The sequence below is a fragment of the Pteropus alecto genome, unplaced genomic scaffold (genome assembly GCF_000325575.1).
Source record: "Pteropus alecto unplaced genomic scaffold, ASM32557v1 scaffold45, whole genome shotgun sequence".
In the NCBI taxonomy this organism is placed as follows: domain Eukaryota; kingdom Metazoa; phylum Chordata; class Mammalia; order Chiroptera; family Pteropodidae; genus Pteropus; species Pteropus alecto.
In genome coordinates, this window is record NW_006442491.1 from 12,009,235 (window position 1) to 12,023,513 (window position 14,279).

At 41.2% G+C, this 14,279-nt stretch overlaps 1 non-coding gene across 1 annotated transcript; it reads left to right on the forward strand.

The window, feature by feature from the left end:
- The first annotated feature begins 1,205 nt into the window (after positions 1 to 1,205).
- LOC112471353 lies at positions 1,206 to 1,309 on the forward strand. Its single transcript, XR_003043255.1, has one exon. It is a non-coding gene; the product is annotated as a U6 spliceosomal RNA (small nuclear RNA).
- The last annotated feature ends 12,970 nt before the right edge of the window (positions 1,310 to 14,279 follow it).

A 14,279-nucleotide genomic window follows, 5' to 3' on the forward strand; every position in this document is an offset into this window, starting at 1 on the left:
GCCTAGGCCCTAAATCACTCTTTACTACTGCTCAGTCAAGTTTGCATTTTTATATCCAATAAAATAAACTGGGTAACCTGGCTGTTGTCCTCACAGTAGACTGTAAGAAGCAAATTAGAAGGCGAGAAAAGAGCTGCAAGAGAAGGCAACCTCAGTAAACTGTTACCAGACAATCAGAAAACAGAAGCTACTCTAGATCTTTCAAACCAAAGGACCGGTTAGAGTGATGGAATGTCTGAGAGGTCACAGAGGGAACAGAGAAGCACCCGAGAGACTAGCGATCCTGAAAAGCTGCTAGTTTGCATACTCAGGAGGGTTAATGGAAGAGAGTGATGTAATCAGAGAACAAAGACTTGGGCCAACTAGATGATATTAGAACAACAACACTGCTATAAAGAAAGGAGAAGCCAGGTGAGAGCAGAAACAATGAAAGAAACACAGCTCTTTCTAGAGATACCAAAGAAAGCAGAATGAGGCAGGGAGAGGCAGCCTTCTGTCTCCCCGCAGACACCAAGGGGCAAAGGAGCCTGGGAAAGGTAGTTATCTGTATCACAGACCAGATCTAAGAATAAGTCTGTGTTTGAGCGGCCCTAATATACAGCCGACCAACTGACAATGAGGAAGTATAAACACTCCAAAAATAAAATACAAGAATTAATAAAGCATATCTGTGAAGACTTAGTTTAATGGCAAGTGGTCCTATACACTCCAGCAGTCCCTAAGCAAACAAAACAACAGTAATAATGCCTTTCACTTAGATAGCTCTTACAGGCACAGCGCTATGTTACCGCACAGTTCGACTGCTAATATCTAAAGGGATGAGGCTGAGAAGTTTCGGTTATTCTGTTTAGTAAATCAGGGAATATATGCTATATTCTAAAAGTATTTCCATCATAAAAAATAGTGAATTTATTTGATAGAGTTTAGTAGAATTTTATGATCAAAATTTTACTTATATAGAAAAAACTGTTGCCCACCCTTGTCAGCTAAATAAGGTGTCAATGTAGCTTCGATTCTGGAAGACTAGATCTGCCTTCACAATTGTATCTGTTGTTTGACAAAGTAGGAGCTAGAACACAAATTCTTGCTCCCTTCTCAGAAGTCCTCTGCTGACTTCACTGATGCGGCAGAAATTTTTGGGAGTAGGAGGGGGCAGAGGAGAGAAAAACTGAAAACAAAAATGCATTACCAAGAATCTCCTGTCAGTGCTGGTTTTGGCAACACAGATACTAAAACTGGAACGATACAAAGACTGGCCTGGCCACTGTGCAAGGATGACATACAAACTCATAAAGCATTCCATATATTGCTTTACTTTTCTAATGTTCACAGGTAGGATAACGAAGGCTCTGATAAGCAAAATGACTTACCATCCGAGGCCACTTCTCGCTTCAAACTCCATCCCCAACTTTTCCTCCAAGGAGAAAATAAAGAAAGGTTCTCCAGTCACAATATTCAGCAACCAACTCAATGTTTAATTATCTACTTTACCCTTCCAAAGACATTTAATACACATTTTTTAAGTTATATTATATATAGTTCCTTCAGAAGGAATGTCATTGTTCACATATAAAGATTATAAATAATTTCAGTTCCTTCAATGCTGCCCACCCCGACAAAGCTTTAACGTAATAAAACCCAAATGGCTTGAGATAGGATCTGGATTCAAGGCTCAGCTTTGCTTCTAGCTAGCTGTGTAGATTTAGGCTGGACAATTAACCTCTCTGGGCCTCTGTTTCCTCATTTCCAACATGATGCAACTAGAACTAGCTGATACCCACAATTCTTTCGGTCCTGAAATGATTCTACAGAAAGATAATAAAAGTCCTGCGTAGAATCAGATGAACTTTTTCTCACTTTGACATGGCCCAGACATCTATCTGAGAGATTCCTTATCAGAATTAAAAGTACTGTCTGTGGCTGTGGCATAAAGTTTGACCTCATTCCTTGCTCTCAGTTGACTGTGATCTCACCTAGCAATTCTCAAGCTGGCTCCTAGGTTATTCTGATTGCAAAGAGAGCCTTACTCTCCCTCCCTGTACCTACATCCTCTGCCATGTAACCTTGTAGTGCCCTCCCACTCTGAAATGAGACCCTTGACTTTCTTTGGTAAACAAGATATTAGCCAACATGATACAAGCAAATGCTTGCAGACAGCTTGAAGATGCACTGTTGGGCTTGCTCTCATTCTTGCTCCTTTGTCATGGTCACGAGAACACACTAGGTCTAGCATGCTTGGGGATGAGAGACACATATAACTGAGACAAGTCACCTCAGTCCTCCCAGCTAAAGCCATCCTAGGTCAGCCAACAGCCAGCTGAGCTCCCAGACATGTAAACAAATTCAGCTAAGATTAGAAGAATCTGCCTGTCCAACTCACAGCTGACCATAGACACCTGAGTGAGATAAGCTAAAATAAGCTAAGCCCCGATCAGGATGAGCTGAATCCCCCAAACTTGTAAGCTAAATGTGTTTTTGTATTATTGTATTCCAATAATAGTTATTTGTTATGCAGTATTATTGTGGCACTAGGTAACTGATACACATTTCTTGGAATAGTCGCCCTCAGCCAGATAATAATGACTATTTCCAGGAAAAAGTTTCCTTAGTGTTGAAACAAGTTTGGGATACACTGCATGCCTTAAGTTTATCTTAGAAGTTCATAACACGTATTAATACTTTTACGGCTCTAAGAAGTCCCACAGTAAAGAAATCTACTTAACTTTGTCTAACTCGTGTTACCCCCAGCCTATTTTACCACAGAACCCCGAGTACGATTCACTAACAAATTCTCCTCTAGGCTTAGGTCCCACGTCTAGGTTGAGTATCTAACTTCTTGCTAGTTAGCTATGCATCTCATTGTCTCTTCCAAGACAGTTACCGGGCCCTTCGAAAACAAACAAAATAAACAAAAACCTTAAAAGTACTTTGAAATCATGACAGCTTATATATTTTTTTTATAACCAAAGTCTAATTGGAAACGAAGGGGAATGTTCCACAAATATCTGAAACCCAGACATTGCCTTAGTCTAATTTCAACTTTCTCAGCTACTAAAAGCCTAACAAAAACCTAATGCTAACCTTGCCATTTCCTCCTTAACATTCTTCAGAGGCTCTCACAATGCCTTGGTTCATAAGCCTTGGATAATCAAGGCCCTGATTCCTTATCCATTTCCTCTCCCACCACTCTTTCTCCCCTCTGTCTCCCTCTTCCTAGTCTCCTCCCACCCTTAGGTATACACGCTATCCATGCTGAAGAACTTCCAGCTCCATCAAATGGGCCATGAGCTAGCGCTCTGAGACTCTACAGTGTCTGGTTCTATTTCATGTGACCTTGATTTATGTAGCTTTGCGATAATATAATTACATTAATACAGTCTCACATTCATTTGACTCAATGTTAAAATTCTTCAAGAATTATAGCTTTGAAGTTGGCTGGGTGGAGAGAACGCTAAACTCTGTTTACAGAGTGGCCACAGGGTGGCGCCGTCTTAGCTTCTAAAGGGAAATACCCATCTTGAATTATGGAAATTCTGAATTTGCAAGGACTTCAGAAACACAACTCACATAAAATGTGACCTCTAGAACACAGAGTTTCTTGTGCTAGGAACTCCCTTAACCACACAGAAGCCCCCAACATACAGAGTTCATCCAGCTAACTTCAATCAATCTGTCATGTGTCGGTTGAGATAGTACTTCTTCCTGGAAACTTTGCCTGAAATCCCCAAGAATAGGTTGTGAGGCCCTCCACTGTAAATGCGTGTTATTTGGTCTCCTTCATGGGGGAGGGATTCTAGCTTATTCTATCTTAGATCCAGAGCCCAATATAGTGCCTGGTTTACAACAGATGATCAATAAATATCAGATGGTTTCTTGTGTGGGTGGGTGGGTAGATGGGTGGAGGGAAAAATGAACAAGCAGGTTGGGCCACTGAATGCAGCATGACTGATTTTTGCGGTATATTCTCTCCTTATCCTCTTCCCCACCCAACCTCATGAAAAGACAGTTATAAATATTAGGCAACAGCAGAAGAAAAAACACAAGAAAAAAAAGAACCTTGATCATCATAACAGCTAGATAAGAGTGATCATTATGAGTTTAGAATTAATGTGGTGAGGGCACTACATTAATTTTTGAGGTAAGGGCACTTTTCAAAAATATAAAAGACAATGAGGAAAAAAAGTAGGACACAGCAGAGTATCCTTCTTCTGCTAATCACAGAAAATGTGCTAACGATACATCTTTTTTTTTTTAAGATAAACATTTTAACCAATTTTTGAAAGTGAAGGACTCACTCCAAGAACTGTGCTATGCAGTGAATGTGACCTCTTCAATGTAGCAAAAATGTAGGCTTTCTTTAGAGCTCCGTGGGGTCAGATTCTCTGCTTCCCAACACAAAACTCACTGGAGAAATATTTTTGTTTCTCATTCATTTTCACCCTGGACACCAAGTTCACTGTCTCTGTTACCCCATGAGTTGTCTTCTTTAATGGGGGTAGAAATGAATGCAAACACACAGATAAGACATTTTAAAACCAAAAAAAGCCTTGTCGCCAATGTTTCTTCTCACATTACTTTTGACCCCAGGCCAAACACCCAATATACCTCTTGCACTTTTAGTTAGGACTAGGAAAATAGTTCTGCCACTGATTTAAACATCCTGCCAACTGACTCCGTGCCATAGCCTTAGGGAATGTCACATGGATGATCTTTTGGCTGTGTATGTGTACTGCCTTGTTCTCTAGGCTTTAATTTTACTTGAACTTTCTTTTGACCCCTTAGACACTATATTTGAAAACAAGGCTGTCCCATAATTTCACAAGCTAGAAAAATCTGTAATGATTTTCTATGGATTGTTTTTACCCTAAAGTTAAGCAAAGACATAATCTGCCACTGTTGTTTTCAGGTTCCTTTGTGCTGTATTTCCCTACTGTCTCAATTCCTTTAAGCCCCACCTAAACATATAAATAAGAACCTGGCCGTTTAGTTGTGTCATCCACAAACCACATCAATGGCAGTAGAAGCAGGGAATACCAGAGTTAGTTCTCCCAAATCTCAACCTGAAAGAAGGGGTAACAGCCCCGATTCCTGGAGCAGCTCTGTCCTTTGGGAGCTTGTTAAACTTCCAAGAATTCATTTTGGCCTCCTACAACCTATTTTTCTGCATGCATTCTTTCAAAAGACATCTGCATCCCCTGGGAAGAGAAGAAAGTGATACCAAATAAAACAAAAAGCAAACTTCAGAGGGGCTTCTCAAGTAAATGCTCTCAAATAAAGAGTAATTTCTTCCCTTTGTTCTTCCCTTTCTCTCGTTAAGCACCCTACAAAGTTAAATCTCTTAAGGTTATCGATTCTCTTTATTTATAAAAAGCACCCACCAAGTAACCAAATCAAGATCCCTTTTGCAGAAGGGAGCCCGGGGCAGCCGTTTCCCAGAGACCAGGAACCACTGCCACCAGGACTCCCACAAGGCACCCCGTGTCTCTTGCTAATGCAGTTCCTTAATTGGCCATGAATAGTTACAGTCAGCTCCAGCAATTTCTGCCCCCTGTACAGTATAATCTCCTAAAACATCAGCTGAGAGTTGAGGGGCCAAATTTTTAAATAGCATACAATTAATAATCGTAGTACTAATGAAAGAATTACCAAACTGCTATGTGAATTCTGAAGCCCAAAGTGGAAGCTCGGCTAAATGAAGCAAACCTGTTCTTCCCCCTATCACTTTATAAATGTTCCATTTAGTAATGGAAATTTCTGGGACTTGATAATGAAGAATGTGAGCATGTAGTATTTCAGGTTGTATTCACTTATTCGACATACATTGAGCACCATCTCTGGACATAAAGATGAAAATTACTGACAGCTGATCTCAAGGAAGTCACAATTCCACTCAAAAAAGAAACTTCTCATGGAATTTGTTCATGATCATTCACTCAAGAATGATCACTGAGTATCTGTCACTATTCTAGGTGCTGAGGATGCCACAGTGAACAATATAGACAGAAATCCCTACTTCCATGGAACTTCCATTCTGGAGGGATATACTGACAACACACAGGTGAGTAAATGGTCTGGATACTAGAGGATACTAAAGGCTATAAAGGAAAAGGCTGAAGTAGGGAAGGGGGCCAGGAGTATAAGTCAGGGTGGTGGCAACGTGAAATAACTAGGAGTGTAAAGGAAGTCCCCAGCTGGCAAAGATTTGAAGGAGGTGAGGGAACGTGTCCTACACATACTGGGAGGGAGAGCTTTCCAGGCCAAGGGAGAACATGCAAAGGCCCTGAGGGAGGCAAGCCTAGCGTGTGTGAGGAGTGGCAGTTGGCAAAGGGGCTAGCATGTAGTGAACAAGGGAGAGTAGGAACAGATGGAGTCAGAAATAAAGAGGAAGGGATGATGCCAAGCCCTGAAGGCCCTGTGAGGGCTTTGGCTTATGCTTGGAACGAGGTGGGAAGCCACTGCAGACTAGGAGCAGGGCAACATGACCTGACATTTTAAAAGGATCACTTGGGCTACTGTGTTGAGGACAGACTGTAGGTGGCCTGGGACAGATGCAGGGAGACCAGCTAGAAGGCTGCTGCAGAATCCAGTCTGGTGACTGGACCAGAAGGCAGTGATGCAGAGAATATAAACCAGTTACTTTGGGGATCTGTTTTGAATATAGAACAAATAGAATTTACTGATGAACTGTTTGTCAGTATTTGAAGTAGAGGTTCTTTTTTCTTCCTACTTAAAATGCCCAGTAAAACTCCAAATTTTTGTTAATTTTGTTAATTGTGGGCCTATTTAATCCAGCAGGTTCTGATGATGCGCTAATTTACATCCCCGGCCTTTTTCTTCCAACTGACCCCCAGTTACCTGCCATTGCTTCTAAGATATTTCATTCCTCTGGCCCACTCAACCTGAGCATGACCATCCATCCCCAACCTTGGTAGTGGTGACTATGGAACTAATTTTCCATTCACCCACGTTCAATATCCCTGTTTCTTATTCCTCCCTCTTGCCCACTATAAATCCAGACGTAAAATCCACGAGTTCTTCCTCTGACCCCCATTTTGTACACTTACCCCCCTCTCGGTTTCAATCGCCACCCCTCTGGTGCCAGCCACTACAACCTCCCAGGCAGTCTCACTGGCTCCAACCTCTCCTTCATCAAAACCACCTTGCCAACTGCCATAGAAATAATGTTCTGAAAGCTCAGGTTTTATGATGTGACTTCCCCTGCTTTCAGGTATTCAGTCCTTACACCCTGGCCTCCAAGGGTCTCACCTAATGGCTTGTCACAGCTCTTCACTCTCTAAACTCTCAACCCTACCCCACAGGCATTCACTGCCTCTGGAGTGTGAAAGGGCATTCTTGCTTTTCATTCTCTCACTTTTACTGTCACACATGGGGCTTTCCCAGCCTATATTACCCTCTCTCTCTCCCTTCTGTGCAACCTTTCCTAAATCTACTCATCCATAGAGACTCAGTTCGAATTCTGTCCCCTCTTTAGAAACACCCCTGACTATTCTAGCTCCTACTGAGATCCTACTATGGCCCTTTTCATCTGACTGTTTCATTAGGACCTCATGGTGCAGGCGCAGGCGCAGGAGCAGGCTATATTTTCTGGGTAGGTATAAACTTCAAGGTCATATACCAACTTGTATTCATTTTTACACCCTTAACTGATATATATATATATATAGAGAGAGAGAGAGAGTATTCAAAATGTATTTACTGAATTAAGTTATTTCAGGGAAATAAATTAACTGAAATATATTGCTCTCCGTCTTAGTCTTAATCTCTGAAAGTGGGGAATTGAAAAATGCTGGAATTCAAAGGATAAAGAACCTCTGAGTAAAACAGTCTCAGTCATTTCTTACTCTACCTTACTGTTTCTCTTCTACCGTTTTGATTCTTCCACTAACTTTGTTTTTAGATGGTGTGCCACAGAACTGAACAGAAAGTTATGGCTGGGGTTATCTCATGAAGATTATGCTGACAAGCACATCATAACCTAAATTGTAATCTAACTGATCTTTGACTTACAGTCAAATAAGATACTGGCTTCGTGGGAGAGTAAACAGGAATGGAATGAGAAGTTCTAGCCCCACAGTCACAAAGTTTGGCCATCACTAAGACCTCTGGTTAGGGAACTGAGGCCACATCTCAGAAATTACTGCATATCCTCCACCAGTATGTTCTTAATGATAAGATTTCACTGACTTAACAAATCACCATTGTGGGGAGGCTCCCTGGGAAATTATGACCTCACAGTCCCTAAAATAGGCTACTTTTAAATTCCTTCATCAAGATAAAGATTCCTTCTCCTTAATCCTTACTCTCTCAGGGCAACTACCTCTGATTTTTAATTCATACAAACAAACAGATATTTGCCAGTACCTAACATGCACAGCCATCGCCACCCTGAAGAATTCTGACACATTCCTTGGCCTTCTAGGGACTATACTGGGAGGCAGATAACGACCGAGGAGCCACACAGGTATAAAACTACAAATTATGATTAGTACAGTGAAGGAAAGAAGATGGAACAGGGGATGAGACTTAATTCAAAGGGTGCTATGCTCCCCTGAGGAAGTAATACTTGAGCTAAGATCTGAAGACTAAGTCATAAGTTAAATGACAGGTGGTGAGAGAGAAGACATCCTTTTTGTCACAGGGACATGGAAGGCCAGGACACGGGTAGGAGGAATAGTGGTACAATGCAGTAACTAGAAAAAAAAAAAAAAAGGCAAAGCTAGAGAAGGAGAGAAATGGCTAAGAAGTTAGAAGGCATAAGGTAGGTCAAGCAGAGCCTTGTGGAAAGTGGAAAGAAATCTCTAGCCTCAGAGGAATGGGCAGGCTCAGAGAGTCCTTAATCTTCAGTATACTGATGTTCTCTACTCACCTGCCATTGCCTACACTAATCACAGTTGCTCTGAGACAAGCCCCTCTGAGAAAATCTTCAGTGGCACAAGACTGGGCTCTCTCAACAACAGACTGGACAGCAAGTAACTAATGGTAGTGACTCTTAGGAGCATTCGAACTTCGAAGTATTAAGAGATCCAATAGTAATGAATGATGAACTAAAAAGTTTCCATCAATAGTGGGGCTGAGGGACATGTTGAGCCACATGCAAAAACAAACAAACAAACAAACAAACAAACAACAACAAAAAAAAACGCCATGTCTGTGACTGCTCTGATAAACAGAATGCCTCGGGAGCCTGAGAGTCGTCAACTGTCAACCGGGATCTCTGAGTGCTGGCCTTGAGGGCACTGGCAATTTCCACTTTGCCACATTTGTAATGCTCCCTCTTTTGAACACAGTCCCCACACTGTATGAAACCCAGGCCACAAGGAGAAGGGCTACAGGGAAAAGATATAAGGTGCTTCAGTTGACATCCCAGCTGAATTCCTATCCTACAACCAGCATCGATTGCCCACCATGGGAATCATCTTGAGTATTCCAGTTCTAGCAAATAGGTGATTGTGAAATTTGGATGCTAACATAATATTAGTAATTGAAAAGGCAACCTATTATATTTCTAAGCATTCCATCATATTTCCGCATTTTAGGTAAAGTAATACAAGTTAATTCTGTAGTGACAAATTTTATGTAGGTACACAAAAATCTGAGCAAAGATACATACTAATGGAAGATACCAATGGGTCTGTCTCCCTACTTTGAGATGCTTATGAATTAAAAACATGCATTACTCAGTATTTAGAACACGTGCTCCATGAGGTCTAGCAATATGTTAAATGTCCAAAGATTCTTAAAGCCATTGTATTTATTTTGTTTTGTCTTACTAATATTTTTAGAGTGTATGTACTGTCATTATTTCAACTGATGGATGTTAATGATTGGATCACTATTCTATTCCTTGGTCTCAAGTCCAGGCATTCATCCAAAGGCCACCTGGTGTTTTGGCCAAATAATCTCACTGATTCTCCAACACACCAGGAAATCCCACACCTTCTTTCATATCCTTCCCCCATTCCCTCTCTGGTAAGCTCACTAGCATCCTTCAAGACCCAACTCAATGTCACTTGCTCCATGAAGCATTATCTGATACTCACAAACTTCTCTACCTTTTCTTGACAGACTAAACTACACCTTCATTTAGATATACACAATACTCTGTTTATACCTGTAACACTTAAAATATTTATAATTATTTTGTTTGAACTTCTATTTTCCCGATGACATTGTGATTTCCTTGAAAGCAGTGACCAAAAATTATCCGTTATCGACTCCGTGGTGTTTATTTTAGCAAAGTGCCTGAGTCACAAGAGACCCTCTGTAAATATGTACAGAATGAGTTCAGTGCCTTATTCTAAGCAGCCCTAAATGCCTTCCACGCCGGCTTTTTAAAAACTCTCAAAATATGGATTATAACCCATTAGAGGGATGAGAAATATAAAGAACTAAGAAGAAAAGATTTACTTATCTAAAATTAGAATACATGAGAGAAATCTCTGAAATTTCTAGATGGACAGATCTATTTCACCCTTGTGTTTCTCTGAATTACATGTTATCCATCTTATAGAATCAAATACATTATAATTGACTGCATACATGATCATGAGGCAGAGCTTCTCATTTTTAATTCACTATTCAGAGCTACTCATAGACAAAAAAAGATTCCCAATCACAACTGAAGGCACACCTCCAAAAATATCTTCTTTTATAAGTACCCCATCTTTTGTTAATGCATCCTACGTGCTGAGTGTCCTTAGGGCTCAAGTACAATTTACACTTCATTATCTTATATCTTCATAATGTCTCTAGCTGTTTCATCTCATCCCCTTCTGTCTAGAAAGCAAACTCTTCAAAGATGGTGTCTCAGTCAGGGTCCCAGCAGGAAACAGATGGAGCACACTCACATGGGGCCACTGGGAGAGTTTAATGAGGAATTATTTACCAAGTATGGGCAGGAGTTAAGGAAGACAAACTGGAAATGTGAAGTGCCCTCAGCCTGAAGAGGCAAGAGGACAGAGCTGGAACCCAGAAAAAAGGAGCTGTAGCTATAGCAGAGAGGGTCTCCCAACAGACTCTGCCACTTCCAGAAGGGTAACAGGGACAATCATCAGCCTAGTGGCAAGAAAAACGCTGGGGGATAAACAGGCTGCCCTTGTGGTCATTCTCCCTCGTCTCCCGATGCCTGACTCCTTCCATAAGCCAGACAGCGAAGCGGCCCCCCCAATGCAGCATCGAATGCCCAGCCTGCGGGACAAGAGCAGGCTGAATAAAGTGGGGCATAGATCTGGAGGGGCACACAGAATATCCAGCACCATTAGCACTGCGTTCGGTACTTGTTTCTCAGACCCCATCCTTGCCATACCATCGCACTAGACACACAGATGGAAAGAATAAGAGAGAGCCAAGACCCAGGGTTTGCTGGAATCGCACTGTTGAGGAGGGCTCCACTTACACCCATTCCCATTTCCCTGTGAGCATGCAGGAGTTGTCCCTCCACGTTCCCTGTGCATTCAGTGCCCACACACATGGAAGAGAACTGACTCTGGGAACCGAGACTCTATGACTGTGGGCTTTTCAGCACCAAGCACCTAGCAGTAAGGCCTCCAAGAAGCTCGCAAATAGTGACATGGAGTTAGTAAATAAATAGCCCAGCTCCTCATACCGCCAGTGGACTTCTCTGAAGCATGTTCTTCGTAGTTTCCAAAAGACAGTGCTCCAGCAGATAGGAGCCTCAGTGGCCCAAGGTGGGATCTGCTTAGTACACCCCATACTGGCTGCCATTCCTTCCTTATCTTACTTCCCCACTCCCCAGCTGGTGCTTCCTAGGACCAGCTCCCAAGGTAGCTATTTGCACTCCAATCCTTGTCTCCAGCCAGCTTTGGGAGAAGCCAGCCTAAGACAATGCATGAGTAACAACCCACACCTCTGAAAACAGACTCACCGTAAAGAGCGTGCGTATGTTCGCAGCTGTGTAGTGCAACCCTTGTCTACAGTTTTTACTCTGCACCAAAGTACACGTGTCCTGAACCTAAAGTTAAAAAATGTGACTTCTAGTCTCCAACTTGGCTATGGTCTAACGTCAGCAAATAACAACCTCCCCAGTTTTCAATTTCCTCATCTGTCAAATGAACTTAGATAACAGGACCTCCTAGTTTCTCATTCAGCTTTAAAGTTTGCTAAAATTTTTTGGCAGTAAAAGGAACATAAATCGTGCAGACCAATACTTAGATTGACACAAAACTCCATTTTTTGGAGTATTTTTTTAAACTTAGGTAATTCAGAAAAGCAAAAAGCACTTTTCTATCACCATATAAAAAATAACTTTTGGAAATTAAGAATTTAACCTATCAATCAAATGGCTACTAGATATTATTTTAAATCAAATTTCCTAGATTTGACAGCATACATTTAATCAATTACTTTAAAACTCATAAATCTTGTATAAACATCTACTGACTACCTTCTTAGTCTATTATAGGATATACCTATAAAAAATCAAGACTGGAAATTTATCATAAATTAATACCTCAAGACGTAGAGATCTGGTTTGTAGTTCTGGTTCTGCCAGAACTACAATCTGGGAAAATCATTTCACTTCCTCATTCCCCACACCCAGTAGCACCTCCAAGAGTGGTGGGCCTAGGGCATTCCATAAACAATGATCGACTGCTGAAAGAATGGCCCTGAGCCTCAGTTTCATTAAATGGAAAAAAGTGAGTGAGAGGGTTATACTATCTCTATTATCTTGACAATCTCTTCCTACTGTAACATTTATGCTCTTGAAAATATAATCACCTAACATTCTACAGCTCAGTGTGATTACATTCCTCTCTTGAAAGCTATGGCCTCTGCCAAGAGCAGCCATTCTATGGCAGTGCTTATCTACTCAGTGGCAGAAGCCACTGGATGCCAAACTCCCATAAACTGATTCAAAAAAAAAAAAAAAAAAATTCAGTGCTAGACATGCAGTGACATGGAATGAATGAGGCCCATGTTTCTAGCTCTCATATTTACAACAATGGCAAAAATCATACCAATCAGCCATCATAAGCAAGACTTTTGACAAGACCTCACCTCAGTAATATCTGGAAACATATGACAAGCCTCTGGAAGGAGGGTGGGAGGAAGCAGATGAGAACATGGAAGGGGGAAGATTATTAAAAGCACAGCCATAACAAATGCACCATTTGTACTAAAAACCTGGAAGTAACAAGGAGGAAGAGCTATTTGGGACCATGAGGCTCTTCCTACTTTGTCTCTTATGCACAAAGAACTCAGAGTCTGTGAGTACTGGAAACAGGAGAGGCTAAATGAGAACCAAGAAGACAGTTCTAATTTTGTATCTTTGTGGGCATACTATCTAAAAAATGGTTTCCTCCCAATTTCCTCCAACATGAGAATGGTCAGCTGCTTCTCTGTGATAGTTCATCTGAGCTTCAGGGCCAGGAGAGGGGAGGAAAGAAAAAAGTGAGGTTACACAATGTCATTTACTAAAAGGTGAAATATTAAATTATCTTATAGCAAGTATAAATTTGAACAAAATTACAAATACTAATGTTATTTATACTAAATTTATAAAATTTTTAAGAAATATTAAATTACCAAGAAGGAAAATATTAAATTACTTTGGCCATGTTAACATGAATAGATATAATCTACCTAATTATCTACATCAGTGGTTCTCAAAGTTGGGCGCATAATAGAATTACCAGAGAAACGTTTAGAAATTCTGAAGTCCAGAACCAATTATATCAACAATGCTGGGGGTTGGACAACTAACAACAGTATTTTTTGAAGCTGCCAAAATGATGCTGATATGCAGACAAGTTTGAGAACTGGTCTACATTATTCTAACTTAATTTTAATGTGGCTTGAGGCAAAAGATAGTGCCTTGAGCCAGTCCCTCACTTCAAAACCCTCCCTGCCCTGGTCCTTACGGTTGGACATCTGGAGCACAGAGCTTCGTCTCCCCACTGCTTACCTGCCTGAGGCTGCCTCTCTACTCTGTTAAGCCCTAGAATTGGATACTGGTGTCTGCTATGGGGCTTAAGAGGCAAAGAAGCCTGTAGAAGAACCACCAGGAATTACAGTGACGTTAAAATGCTGTACATAAAATGATGTACAGGGAGAACTGGTATCCACAGTGCCTTTGCAGGAATGAGTCACCCACTGGCAAAGAAAACTGGCTGAGTGTGGGCAATGCATAGCTCTCAACATATGCAGCTTCACTGATCTTCAAACATTCATTCGTTTGTTCAAATATTTACTAGCCATGTGGTTTAGTCCTAGCTTACCTTAAACTCACAACTTGTAGG